The 13214-nt window shown below is 32.3% G+C and overlaps 1 pseudogene; it reads left to right on the plus strand.

Moving 5' to 3' along the window:
• Positions 1-312: 312 nt before the first annotated feature.
• Positions 313-2301, plus strand: LOC129290238 (putative expansin-B2; annotated as a pseudogene).
• The last annotated feature ends 10913 nt before the right edge of the window (positions 2302-13214 follow it).

A 13214-nucleotide genomic window follows, 5' to 3' on the forward strand; every position in this document is an offset into this window, starting at 1 on the left:
TAAAAAAAAAAGTTACAAGGATTAAGTATAGTAGTCAAATAAACAAGGAGCTAGAAATTATGAGCATAAAAGGGCATTAATTGAGCACGGATTTCAAACATATAGTTTGTCATTCTCAAAGAAAGTGAGACAAATATCCCTCATCTTCTCCCTTGGGGTTAATTAAATTCTCCACGTACCCATGTGTGAATAAATTTAATATTAATTACTATTAGGCAAAATTACGAACTTCTCACCTCCCTCGCTCTCATTTTTCCTCTATAAATAGCCACTTAGTCACACCCTATATTACTCAAGCCATTAAAATCACACTCTGAGATTTAACTCTCAAACACAAACACTATCATGGCTCTCACTTTCCAATTTCAACAATATGCATTCATCCCTGCTTTCTTGTTCTCTCTCTCTGTTTTCTTCTCCATTTTTCTGGCCACTCCTTCATCTTGCTCCATCATTCCTAGAAAGTTCCTTAATGCATCTTCTTACTCTCCTTCTGGTTCAGACTGGTCTCCGGCCGAGGCCACTTGGTATGGCAGCCCCCACCGGACGCCGGAAGTGATGGTAACCTAATATATATAAGCTTTTCCATATTATGTGTTACAATATATATTCATGTATGATGACAACATGATATAACAAAATCTATAGTAACAAAATAGACAACAAAGAATGAATTGTACTGTTTATAACTCATGAATCGTCGTCATGATCGTGTAGGGGGTGCATGTGGATATGGTGGTGCTGTGGAGCAGCCTCCATTTTCTTCGATGATATCAGCTGGAGGGCCTTCTCTGTATGAATCAGGCAAAGGCTGTGTGGAGCTTGTTATGAGGTGCGAGTCATAATAATTGAAGCTGTTTCTGGATTGTGTCAAACGAGGACGTTCACATGCTTGGCATTTGGTTGATGATTGATTAATTTCGTTATGATGATGAGTTTGTAGGTGAAGTGCACTGAGAATTCAGCGTGGCTCCGGCAGCCCGGTGGAGGTGGTGATCACCGACGAGTGCCCTGGCTGCGGCGGAGCCGACAAAGTTCACTTCGATTTGAGCGGCACGGCCTTCGGCGCCATGGCTGTGTTCCGGTCAGGCTCAGAAGTTACGCGATGCTGGGATTTTGCAGATTCACACCGAAGGTAATTAAACCTGTTTCAAAAAAAAGAAGGAAAAAAAAAAACCAAAGAAAAAAAAAATATAGGTCTGTTCTTCCCTATTTTACATGTGGGTTGCACAATAAAACGGTTAAAATATAATAATTTAATGCAACTAAATGAACTTAACTAAATTTCATACCAACCGTTTCTTTAAATTCACAACTAATATATAAACACATAAAACATCTGATCCTCGTTTCTTATTTTTGAGATTAATTGCTACGAAAATAATTATCCAAACTCGACTTTAACGTCGATCAGATGTGTTATTCAATTAAACATTTTTCCGAAAAGAAAAAGAAAAAAAAATATAGGTCCTTGCTTCTTCCCTATTATACATGTGGGTCAACTCAACAATGAGAGAATAATACAGTAAACTCAACGAATTAAAACTCAGGGGTGACTTGACTATTGTGTGTGTGATAAAGAAAAGATGAGAATTATAAGAAGCAAAAATCACGACGATTAATACTAATTTTTCCACGATGTCTCTCAACTTTCATGACTTTATTTTCGTCTATTATTCCAAATTAGCATTTTCAACACTTGAAATTGAAGTTGAAGTTGGAATTTTTAATTTTACCTCTAGAGTTAAATGCAACTATCGTGGCACGTCACTGGCCTTCCACGTGGACTCGGGTTCGAACGCCAACTACTTCGCATGCTTGATAGAGTACGAGGACGGAGACGGAGACCTAGCCAAGGTGGAACTCAAGGAGGCAACAGATTCTGCCACGTGGAAGCCGATGCAACAGTCGTGGGGGTGCCGTCTGGAAGCTCGACGCCGGCGGGCCACTCAAACCCCCCTTTTCTCTGCGGCTCACCACCGTCGAGTCCGGCCGCACTCTGGTGCTCAATAACGTCATCCCCGCCGGTTGGACCCCTGGTCAGACTTACCGATCATCGGTCAATTTTCAGACTTAACTAATCATCAATTTAAAAAATTGCATGTGAAGTGGTGTGATATAAGAAATGAGAGAGAAATATTCTTTCATTTCGATCCACCTACCTTTTTTTTTTTTTTGTCTCAGAGTACCTAAAGTCAGATAACGTCGGTGGTTTTTGTGAGCTAGGGTTGTACTTATATGTATTTCTAGCTATAGCTGGGAAACCTTTTGATTCTATGGTGAAGAAGGTGATCATGAAGTGCTGGTATTATTATATTATGTACTGGTCTTTAATCGAATTGTCTTCTTATATAAATTATTAATGAAGTGTGGATAGTTGATTGTCTACACGAGGTTTATTAATTTTTCTTTTTGCCCCTTCCTTTTGGATAAAATTTTAAATTTTTTAAAAATAATTAGATGAAATAAAAAAGTAAATATAAATTACTGGAATTATATATATATATATAACCTTAAGAGAATGACAAAAAATATTTCTAGAATGAGCAAATAGCAAATAACTCATTCTCAATCAAAAAGTAGTTACTAATTTTTAAAAGTTATTTTTACTTTAAATTTTAATTAAAGATAAATATGTCATTTTGTAAAATCAAAATGTCATACATGGCATACAAGTCCTTAGAGATTATAATTAAATGGTTACGTTCTATTGTACTTATTTGCATAGTTCGAGTAATGTTTTATATTTGTCATTTTCCTAAAACCTTTGTCAAGTTAATTTATCAATATTGTGCGACTTGAGATTAGGGCAATTGGTCCAATTTGATTGCCCAAATTGTTACCATATTAAAACCGGAAAAGGAGGAGGAAAATAATGAAAAGTCATACCAGTATATAAACTTTTTAAAAGTTGGGTTTCTTAATAAAAAAAACTAAATGTTAAATAATGAAGTGGATATTGAAAATTTTGAGTTTAACATGTGTGGTGACGCAGATAAAAACGACTTGAATGATTTAATTATGACCTCGCGCTTTCACGTGGTTTAATCATTTAAGTACTTTAACTATATGATTTAGATTCATGGTTACTAACTTTTTAGCTGTTATTTTAAATTTTAAATGGGCGCAAATATGTCATTTTGTTAAAAAAAAAGTTCAAAATGTCATTCAAGTCCTTAGAATTCCACGAAAATTATGACATTCTACAGTATTTATTTATCATTTGTGTATTTCAAAGTATTTTTTTTTCTTGTCATTCTCCCTAAAACCTTTGCCAATTTGATTGCCCCAAATTGATACCACATCAAAACGGAAAAGAAGGAGGAAAATAATGAAAAGCCATCCCAGTACGAATAGTTTTTGAAAGTTGGAGTTCTTAGAAAATATTAAACAATGAAGTGATATTGAAAAATATTTCTAGAATGAGCAAATAGCAAATAACTCATTCTCAATCAAAAAGTAGTTACTAATTTTTAAATGTTATTTTTATTTTAAATTTTAATTAAAGATAAATATGTCATTTTGTAAAATTCAAAATGTCATACATGGCATACAAGTCCTTAGAGATTATAATTAAATGGTTACGTTCTATTGTACTTATTTGCATAGTTCGAGTAATGTTTTATTTTGTCATTTTTCCTAAAACCTTTGTCAAGTTAATTTATCAATATTGTGCGACTTGAGATTAGGGCAATTGGTCCAATTTGATTGCCCAAATTGTTACCATATTAAAACCGGAAAAGGAGGAGGAAAATAATGAAAAGTCATACCAGTATAAATACTTTTTAAAAGTTGGAGTTCTTAATAAAAAAAACTAAATGTTAAATAATGAAGTGATTTTGAAAATTTTGAGTTTAGCATGTGTGGTGACGCAGATAAAAACGACTTGAATGATTTAATTTATGACCTCGCGCTTTCCGTGGTGTTTAATCATTTAAGTACTTTAACTATATGATTTAGATTCATGGTTACTAACTTTTTAGCTGTTATTTTAAATTTTAAATTGGGCGCAAATATGTCATTTTGTAAAAAAAAAGTTCAAAATGTCAACAAGTCCTTAGACATTCCACGAAATTATCACATTCTACAGTATTTATTTATCATTTGTGTATTTCAAAGTATTTTTTTTCTTGTCATTCTCCCTAAAACCTTGCCAATTTGATTGCCCAAATTGATACCACATCAAAACGGAAAAGAAGGAGGAAAATAATGAAAAGCCATGCCAGTACGAATAGTTTTTGAAAGTTGGAGTTCTTAAGAAATATTAAACAATGAAGTGATATTGAAAAATTTTGAGTTTAACATGTGTGTGTGACGCAGATAAAAACGACTTGAATGATTTAATTTATGACCTTGCGCTTTCATGTGGTTTAATCATTTAAGTACTTTAATTATATGATTAGATGTATACTCTTCCCCGAAAATGAAACGCAACTGTGGGATTAGGGCCCATTAATATATGCTATTAGATATTCACAGTCTAAACGACCAAAACTTTAATAAATATCAATTTTTCATGACACTAAATTGGAGGTTTAATTAGCTTAGTTTTTTGTATATTTGATAAAAAGAGTTATTTAATCAATTAATGGCCGGTGATATGTACTGTAGAGAATCTGGACTTCAATTCCATTCATACTTAGCTTGATAGAACAAGTAGGAGAAAAGATAATTCATTGTAGTATAGCTCACTAATTAAATTAAGTTTGATTAATGTATAACTTTGTGCTTCTCAATTATAATTTAGCTAGTATTCACGAATTTCTTAGGACCCATTTGGTTGTACGTGACTGCCACCAACGACGGATAGATGTTATTTTTCAAAATAAATTGAAAGGTATTTTAGTTATTTTTCTATAAAACACAATCTCAATTTAATTCATCGGTCTTATACTAAGATTATCCCCATTATAAAACTTAATATTATATCATATTTTATATAATTCCTTTATTATATTACTAATGGAATAAAAATAATTATTAATATATTATTATTTAAAAATTTTAAAATACAAATAAATACAAAATAAGAAACACCATGAAAAATGAAAAAAGAGGGTAGAGATATGCCTTGGGACCAAGACAAATTGATTTCCTAGAGCATTGGAGTTTGTTGAATACAATAAGCTAACTAAATAATGAAGGAGAATTCAAACAAAAATAGGAGACTATAAGAAAATAAATGAAAAAATTAAATGATAAATTTGGAATGATATTTTTCTCTCCAAAATCTCTCCATTTTCAACTAGAAAAGTTGGGGGGAACATATAAATCTCAAATATTATTTCCCCCAATTTCCTCTCCCTTTTATTTTTCTTTTCTTAGTGAAGCGAGACAAATTAGAATTTTCTCGTCACTTTTTTCTCATACTTTTCTTTGCCCCAATTTTTTTCCTTGCTAAGTACTAAGCACAATATCAAGAAAATATAATTGCACCATGACTAAAAACTAAAGCTTTTGATAAAATAGTCACATTTGATCCTACAAATGGTATCAATACAAGTTTTTGGTGCTCTGATACCATGTGTAACATTTTAAAAATTTAACCCAAGATTAATTAAGTTAATCAAGAAAAAGTGAGTAATTTTAGAGAAATGTTTAGAGATAAATAATTTTTGTTAGGAGATTATTATTGAATTTAATTTAGAATAAATTTAAATCCTAAGTTATAATTTTTTTAGAAATAGAAATTATTATTATATAAAAGAAAAAAACAAGAGAAATAGATAGGAAATGGGTGTTTGTGCTTGTGTGTGTAGTGTGTAATATTATTAAAAAAAACAAGAAGAAAAAGAAATAAAGAAGAAGAAGAATGAAAAGGATTAAAATAAAAAAATGAATGAAGAAGGGGTGGATGAGTTTCTCATGTTAGGTGTGTGTATTAAATAAAACAAAAGGGAGAGGTGTGAATTCTCTCACGTGGGACCCATAGATTTTTTTTAAAGCAATACACCTGATTCTTTTCTTCATTTCCCTTCCTTCTTCCTTCATTTCTTATGGAATAGAGAGAGCAAAAACAGAGACAGCGAGCACGATGCTTGTGACCAAGGTGAAGTAGAAGATAGGGTTTCATAATAGGATACTTCATATGAGATTTTAAATATTTAAGACTAGATACGTGTTCTAAATATTTTTTTAGTCATTTTTTTTGCCTTGAGTTGTAGATTGAGATTTTGAAAAACTTAAGGTTTGAAAGAGGAATGTATTTTTGATGAGTAAATCTAGTTATTGAGGTGGTGGTAGTGTAATAAATATTTTAGAATATTATTTTGTTAATAGAATTGGAATTTGAGGTCTTTGAGTTTATCTCTAGATCTCTATGAGTAAATTTTTAATTAAATTTAAAAATATAAATTAATTTATTAATATTTAGATGATTATTTGGGATGAAAAGTAAATTATTATGGCTATCAAACAATGATTCTAGGTTTGAGATTAAGTTTGCAATGAGTATTTTTATATGCGAATTTTTTGAATAAAAGGGGACATTGTGATATTAAAAATTATTTGAATAATGTTTTTAGCCAAACTTCAATAAAATTATTGTGAAGGAGGCTATTGAACTAAGTAGATAGATTTAAATACACGAAATTAAATTTTAGAACTCAAGAGGTTAAGACTAAGGTATTAAAAGAGTGAAATAAAATAAAATAAATATTTAAGTATTGGAATATAAGTGAAAATTATGTTAATGACATACTGAGATATGATTAATTGTAGATTAATTTTTTTGGTACTGATCAAGCTTTAAAAAGTTTTAAAAGTGTTGTAATTTTAGGGGTAACCTTTGATCTCTCAAAGATTATGGTAACCAAAGAAAATCTATTTCATGCATTTGTGTGTTAATTAATTATTTATATTTGTGAAACAAATGAATATATATATATATATATATATCTAAATTTTGACATTGTTGTTTGTAATGCATATGTGGCTTTGTTGAGACCCTATAATGTGTGATCAAGTTAATTGTGACTTGATGTGAGTAATGAGATTGATGGTTGGTAATGATGGGCATACTCTTGATTATAAATTATGGATGATGCATAGTAATGAATTGTACATGAGCATATTGAGTTTTATATAATGTTAATGTGATTTATGTGGCAATATAAAAAATTAATACAAGAGGCACGATTGGAATATGATAATTTTTTATACTTGTTGAGTAAGAAAGTTGATGAGTATGTGGAATAATTGTTAATTATATATATGAGTTTTTGAAATGCGTTTTTCTCGTGGGCATGATCATATGACGGAAATTTATCTTAGTGAAAGAGTTAGAGGTTGTGCAAAACCCATATGGTATTTGGCTATTAACCGATAATCCTAGGGGTTAGAGCCGCTACTTACCTTGTAGGGTACTATAGCATTGTTCCTGTTAAAGAACTTAACCTTACTAGCTTACCTAGAGTTTTAGATAGAGTTAGTCTTGGATATGACACCTCATAGTGTGTGATTCAGGGGATACTATGTTCAAAAATGAGTAAGGTAACCTTGGCTCAATAGCCCCTCATGCTATAATTAAAGCCTTGGGTAGTCTCACTACATAGACGATCTCTTCTGGTTGTTGGCCCGCAGATTTCATGTCAGAGGAAATAAGGAGAGATATAAGGAAAAGATTGATCATGCATATTATTATTATCATACCATTTAAGTGATTGATTGCTATATTTGAGAATATAATTGTAATTATGGAAATGAGAACATGTGATAAATATGTGAATAATGTATATGTGGCCATTTATGCCAATTTTGTATGAATATTTAGTACTTGTGAGAAATCATGCTAATTTTTACTCAACTTTATTCTTGAGATTATTCAAATAAGTTAGATGTTAATGTGATTAATGTGTTCTTGATATGATTGTTTACATGGTCACCTTGATGAATTTATTAGCCACTTGCATTGATGATTAATTGTCATGCATTTATATAACTTATATGTACTTTGGTTATTGAGTAATTGTACTCACCCTTCTCTTTTAACATATTACAGGAGCTAGTTCATTGAAAAAAACAGAGGAAAGGAGCATTAGGCTAAGTGATAATAATCACTTCTCTAGGCCTTTCTCATTTTATTTTGATATATGTATTTAGTTTATGATATTGTCAATTAGGATAATATATTTTTGATTCACTTGCATTATAGTTTTTATATTAGGTAGAAATGTATTTTAGACTCTTGAGAATGTGGTTTGATGCTTGTGTTTATATTAATAGGTCCAAATATTTGTGCAAGTGAAAATAGTCATTATCTACTTAATTTGAGAACTTAAATGTTGTTTTGGTCTTCCCTTATGTTTTTTATCTCCAAGGGTGAGTAGTTGATATTAATTATATGTGAATGAAAAAGAAAATTCATGCATATGATGGGCTATTGATAAATAGATGATATATAGAGTATGATGACTAAGTAATAGTTATTGTGATAAATGTGATTGAGACCTTGGTCGCTCGTTGCTAGTTATGGAAGGATTTGAGTGGGTCAAGTATTATGTTGTAAATATATATATATATATATATATATATTGTGGAGTAAGGCATAGAGAGAAAATAAAAGGGGAAGTTTTTCTCCCATGTTAAAATGTGTTTCCTTTATCATGCTTTTGCATATGTTTAATTGAATGATATGAGTTTTTGAAATATTTTAAAGACTTAAAATCCCTTTGCTTTAAATCGTTTGTGAAAATACATGTTAAGAATTTCTTTAAGTTAATCTCTTATAGCATAATCTTTTTAGATTAGTCCTTAATTAACTATAGTTAGTGTGATGACTTAAATCCTAATTTAGGATACCCTTTACACTTAAGTCAGTGGTATTAATGTTGGCCATAACTTCACTGACGTAGGAGAGGTTGGGAGCTTGATCCCTGGGAAGGTTCTAAAAGACCTCTTTGGTGGGGTGAGGAATAATTCAAGTATCACCATGGGGAAAGTCGTATATGGGCCCATGAGGGGACACATGCTAGCACCACATTCGTTAGCGTAAGGGGTTGGGGGTCATGCTATTACATAAAAGGCATGTTAGTGAATGCAATGCTAGCACATGTCTCCTCATGGGCCCATATACAATTTTCCCCAAGATGGTACTTAGGTTATTCCTTATCCTACTAAAGAAGTCTTTTAGAACCTTCTCAGACTCGAACCTCTAATCGCTACCACCTTAAGGAAGTTAAGGTTAAGTCTGGCACTATTGAGACTCAATAACTTAATGGTACCAGACTTAGCCTTAACTTCTTTAAGCTGGTAGAGGTTGGAAGTTTGAGTCTGGGAAGGTTCTAAAAGATCTCTTTAGTAGGATAAGGAATAACCCAAGTACCATCTTGGGGAAAGTCACACGTGGGCCCGTGATGGGATATGTGCTAGCACCGTATTTGCCAACGTAAGGGGTTGGGAGCTGTGCTGTTACACCATGGGGGCGAGATTCATGTACGCCTAATCCTAAAGATCCTTGTGTCTTAGTGTTATAAGGTATTGATCCAAGTAAGGCTCCTAAATTCCTTTTCTGGGCAAACCTAGGCCACTTTAAGATCCACAACCCATTAGTACCCATGAATCTCTAAGTGTAGTGATATGGGCGCACACACATGGATCATCGATTGGATTCTTTCTAATGCACAGGTTCTTCAAAGAGGCAAATATAGAGCATACTTGAATATGTGTATAACAGAAACAAGATATTAAAGAATAAAGCTTTTAAGAGAGAGAAAGATCTTAGAGACATAATGAAAGAACACACAAGTTTTATTTCTAAAACGAGTCATATCTTACAAGCAAACTGCTTTGTCTAAAAGTCAAAAGTGACTTTTGACAAAGTAGTTACAAGACAAATACTTAAAAGAAGATATGACTAATAGTAGATTCCTTTCGGATTAGTGCAAGCTTTTATGGATGCACTCTTGATCATGTGACAGGTTGAGCTAACATTTTTCTTCCTTTCGATGCCATTTAACAGTCAAGATTTTAAAGGGAATCTTATTTTCATTAATATCCTAGTCCATATCTTGAGTGGGTTTAGGGGTTGGTTTGTCTTTTAATTCAATAAAGAGTTAGTAGGTTTATGACTCTATTTGATATAGGTCCTAATTGTCTGGTGTAAAAACAGGAAGAGTGGATGAGGATGCTTCGTGGTAGGGTTCTATCCAGGTGAAATATCCTATTTGTATAGCAAGGTTAGTGAGCTATTTATGGAATTCATATTGGATAGCTAGAGATGGATTACTTAGGAGGATGAGTTGATAAGGGATTGGATTGAGAGATGTGTACCTGAGATAGGGATCTGAAACTGGATAATTATTCATTTCACATAAATTCTTTTAATTCAATTAAAGTAGAATTTTCATGTGTTATCCAGTTGGTGGCAATCTTTCATAGACATGCTTGGTTGGCCACATAGAGCTTTCCTTTACTATCAAGGTGATCAGGATCATGGACCACAAATAAGGAATAGGCTCTTTATTTGTGTAAAGGGATTTTTCATAGTAACTCCTTTTCAATTACTCAAGAGAGTTCCTTATGCCATTTGAAAATAGGTGTGAACCATTTAAGAAGTTTTCGTAAGTTTGAACCTTTATGAGTTGAGTCACATATATAATAAAACATCTCTCAGGGAATAATAGCTATGACACAGATATAAAGAGAGGATAAAAACCAAATATACCATATAAGTTCATCTAGAATATGACCTCTAATAAAGGAAATGGCAAGGTAAGGAGCTTGAATATTAAAATATTTAAGTTGAGGTTAGATGTGAGTTTTTTGAAGGAGAAGGTAAAGCTAGTAGAACAAACTTCTTCTGGCTAGTCTTTGGATTTTAGGGATAGTGGTTAGACTATGTCCAAGAGGAAAAGGTAATCTGCTAGGCATGATGTTGAGAATGAAAAGAAATTAAATCTGAGAAGAAGTTACAAGGCTTTTTTTTGGGTTTGATAAAGTAATCTGTAATGGTGTTGTATTTTTCTTTGATGTGTCAGACTGTGAATTTATAGCATACAAACCAATCTTTCCATTGAAGGAGTTGAGCTTTAGGGTAAATTTTCTTATTTTGATCAAGAATCTTTGGGAATGACATGTTGTCCATTTCTGTGACAAAATGGTAGGAGTTGAGATGAAAATTGAATTTTTCAATGACATGTTTCATAGCTAGGACTTCTTTGTATGCCATGTGATAATGCTTTTCAGAGTCTTTGAATTCTCCGCTAGTATGGCCACAATAATGTCTTTTTCCATCTACTTCTTCAATAAGTAAAGCTCCCCAATAATCACAACTTGCGTCAATATGTAAAATACGTTATCCTTTGTCAGGAATCTTTAGTAGAGGGGGATGCTAAAAAATTTGCTTTAGGTGTTAGACAACTTTTGTCTGAATGGGGCCCTAAGTTGGTAGATTTTTCCTCAAAAGTTTAGATAGATAGCCGGCATGATGAGATACTTGAGGGATAAAATCTCTTATATAATTAAACATACCCAAAAAATGTCAAATTTGAGTCTTGAATAAGTCTTTATCAAGAAAGCTTAATAATTCCTTGATAATGTCTGGGCTGAGCTGGGTTAGTACTATCCATCCTATATGAGCATTCTCAAAAATTCTATTTGAGCTATACCAATATATCCTTTTTAGGGTGAAAGCATAATTTCATACTGTTGAATTATTTTGTAGAATCTAGTCAGCAAATCTTTGTGCTCTTGTTTAGATTTTGAAAATAATAGGATATCATCAATGCACACTAGAGCATTGTAAATGATGAGCTCAAAGATTCGGATCATGACTTTTTGAAATAGTGATGGAGTAGTTTTAAGCCCAAAGGACATTACTGTCAATTGATATTGAGCATTTGGAATGTAAAAGCCATCTTATATCTATTTGCAAGATTTATATCCAATTTTGCCAAAATCATGCTTTGAAATCAAACTTAGCAAATATTTTAGTCTGCTTAAGATGGATCAATTGAGTGTTGATCTTGGGTCGAGAGAACTTATCATTTTGAAGAAAAGCATTGAGGGGCTTGAAAAGCATTAAAGGGCTTGTAGTCAATATCCAACCTCTTTTTTTCTCTTTGTTTTTCAAATATTTTCTCAACATAAAAAGCTTAACAAGTCCAATTTGACTTAATTAGTTCAATGAGACCTTCTTTAAGTAAAGTTGTGTAACCTCCCTGAGGTTAAACCACAAATTAACTCCAATCTCATAATTATCTGAGGTATTAAAGAGAATTTCACAAAAATTATTTCACAGGAATACCAATTTGTCATTTCAAATCTCATACATAAATTTAAGGACTTTAAATCAGAGTTTTAAAAACAAAGCGAAAGCTTGGAAATCAATTGGGACCCAAATAATGAGTGTTAGAACTCAAAAATCATTTCTGTGTAGAAAATGACACATATGCTGTGGCTTACGGCTCATGCGCCGTGGCGTGTCTTCTCTGTGCTATGCACCACGGCACATTGCATGAAATTAGATAGATCAGTGCTGCTATTTGACAGCACAGGGAACTTCTGTGTGTGCCACACCTTCATCCGACGTCCGATTGAGATGGTTTCAGTGTCTCTATGGAGCTTTCTCTTAACTCTAGTTAATGGCATAAGTTTCACATTCAAACTCATTTTCTATTAAAAGTTAGACACCAAAATCCATTTCTACCATATTTTTATAAAATCTCCCAAACTGGGTGTCCTAAGCCAATAGCTTACACAAACTATTTGATCACACTCAATAGACTCTTACGGACTCATGCAACACGCCATACACAATCAAACACACTTATTTCTCAAAATCACCACTCAATCCCAAATTTTACAAAACATAGAGGGGTGAAAAAGTTGCACAAAATCAACCATTTCATTCATATTTCTCAAAAACACATATGTTCCTACTTGCAAAAGTATTTTGGCCCTATCCACGAGTTTACAATAAAAAATCACTAACTCAAGGCATAAAATATACTAGTTAAATATAAAATCATGCAAGTAGTACATCAATCATAACAATTAATCCTAGTTGGCAAAGGCATTAACAAATACACATATAAAGAGCAAAAGAGAGGCATATAGAGGATTTACTCCACCAATCCTAAGCCCCAGTATGTTTTTCCTGACTCAGATTCGATGAGCTAGGTCTTAAAAATATTGAGAATTGAGGGATGAGTACAACAATTCAGTAACTAGGTTTTACTTAACCCTTACAGTTACATATTAATTGTAAATAAATG

The sequence above is a fragment of the Prosopis cineraria genome, unplaced genomic scaffold (genome assembly GCF_029017545.1).
Source record: "Prosopis cineraria cultivar Desert tree isolate PC_DT_omini unplaced genomic scaffold, ASM2901754v1 PC13, whole genome shotgun sequence".
NCBI classification, from domain to species: Eukaryota; Viridiplantae; Streptophyta; class Magnoliopsida; order Fabales; family Fabaceae; genus Prosopis; species Prosopis cineraria.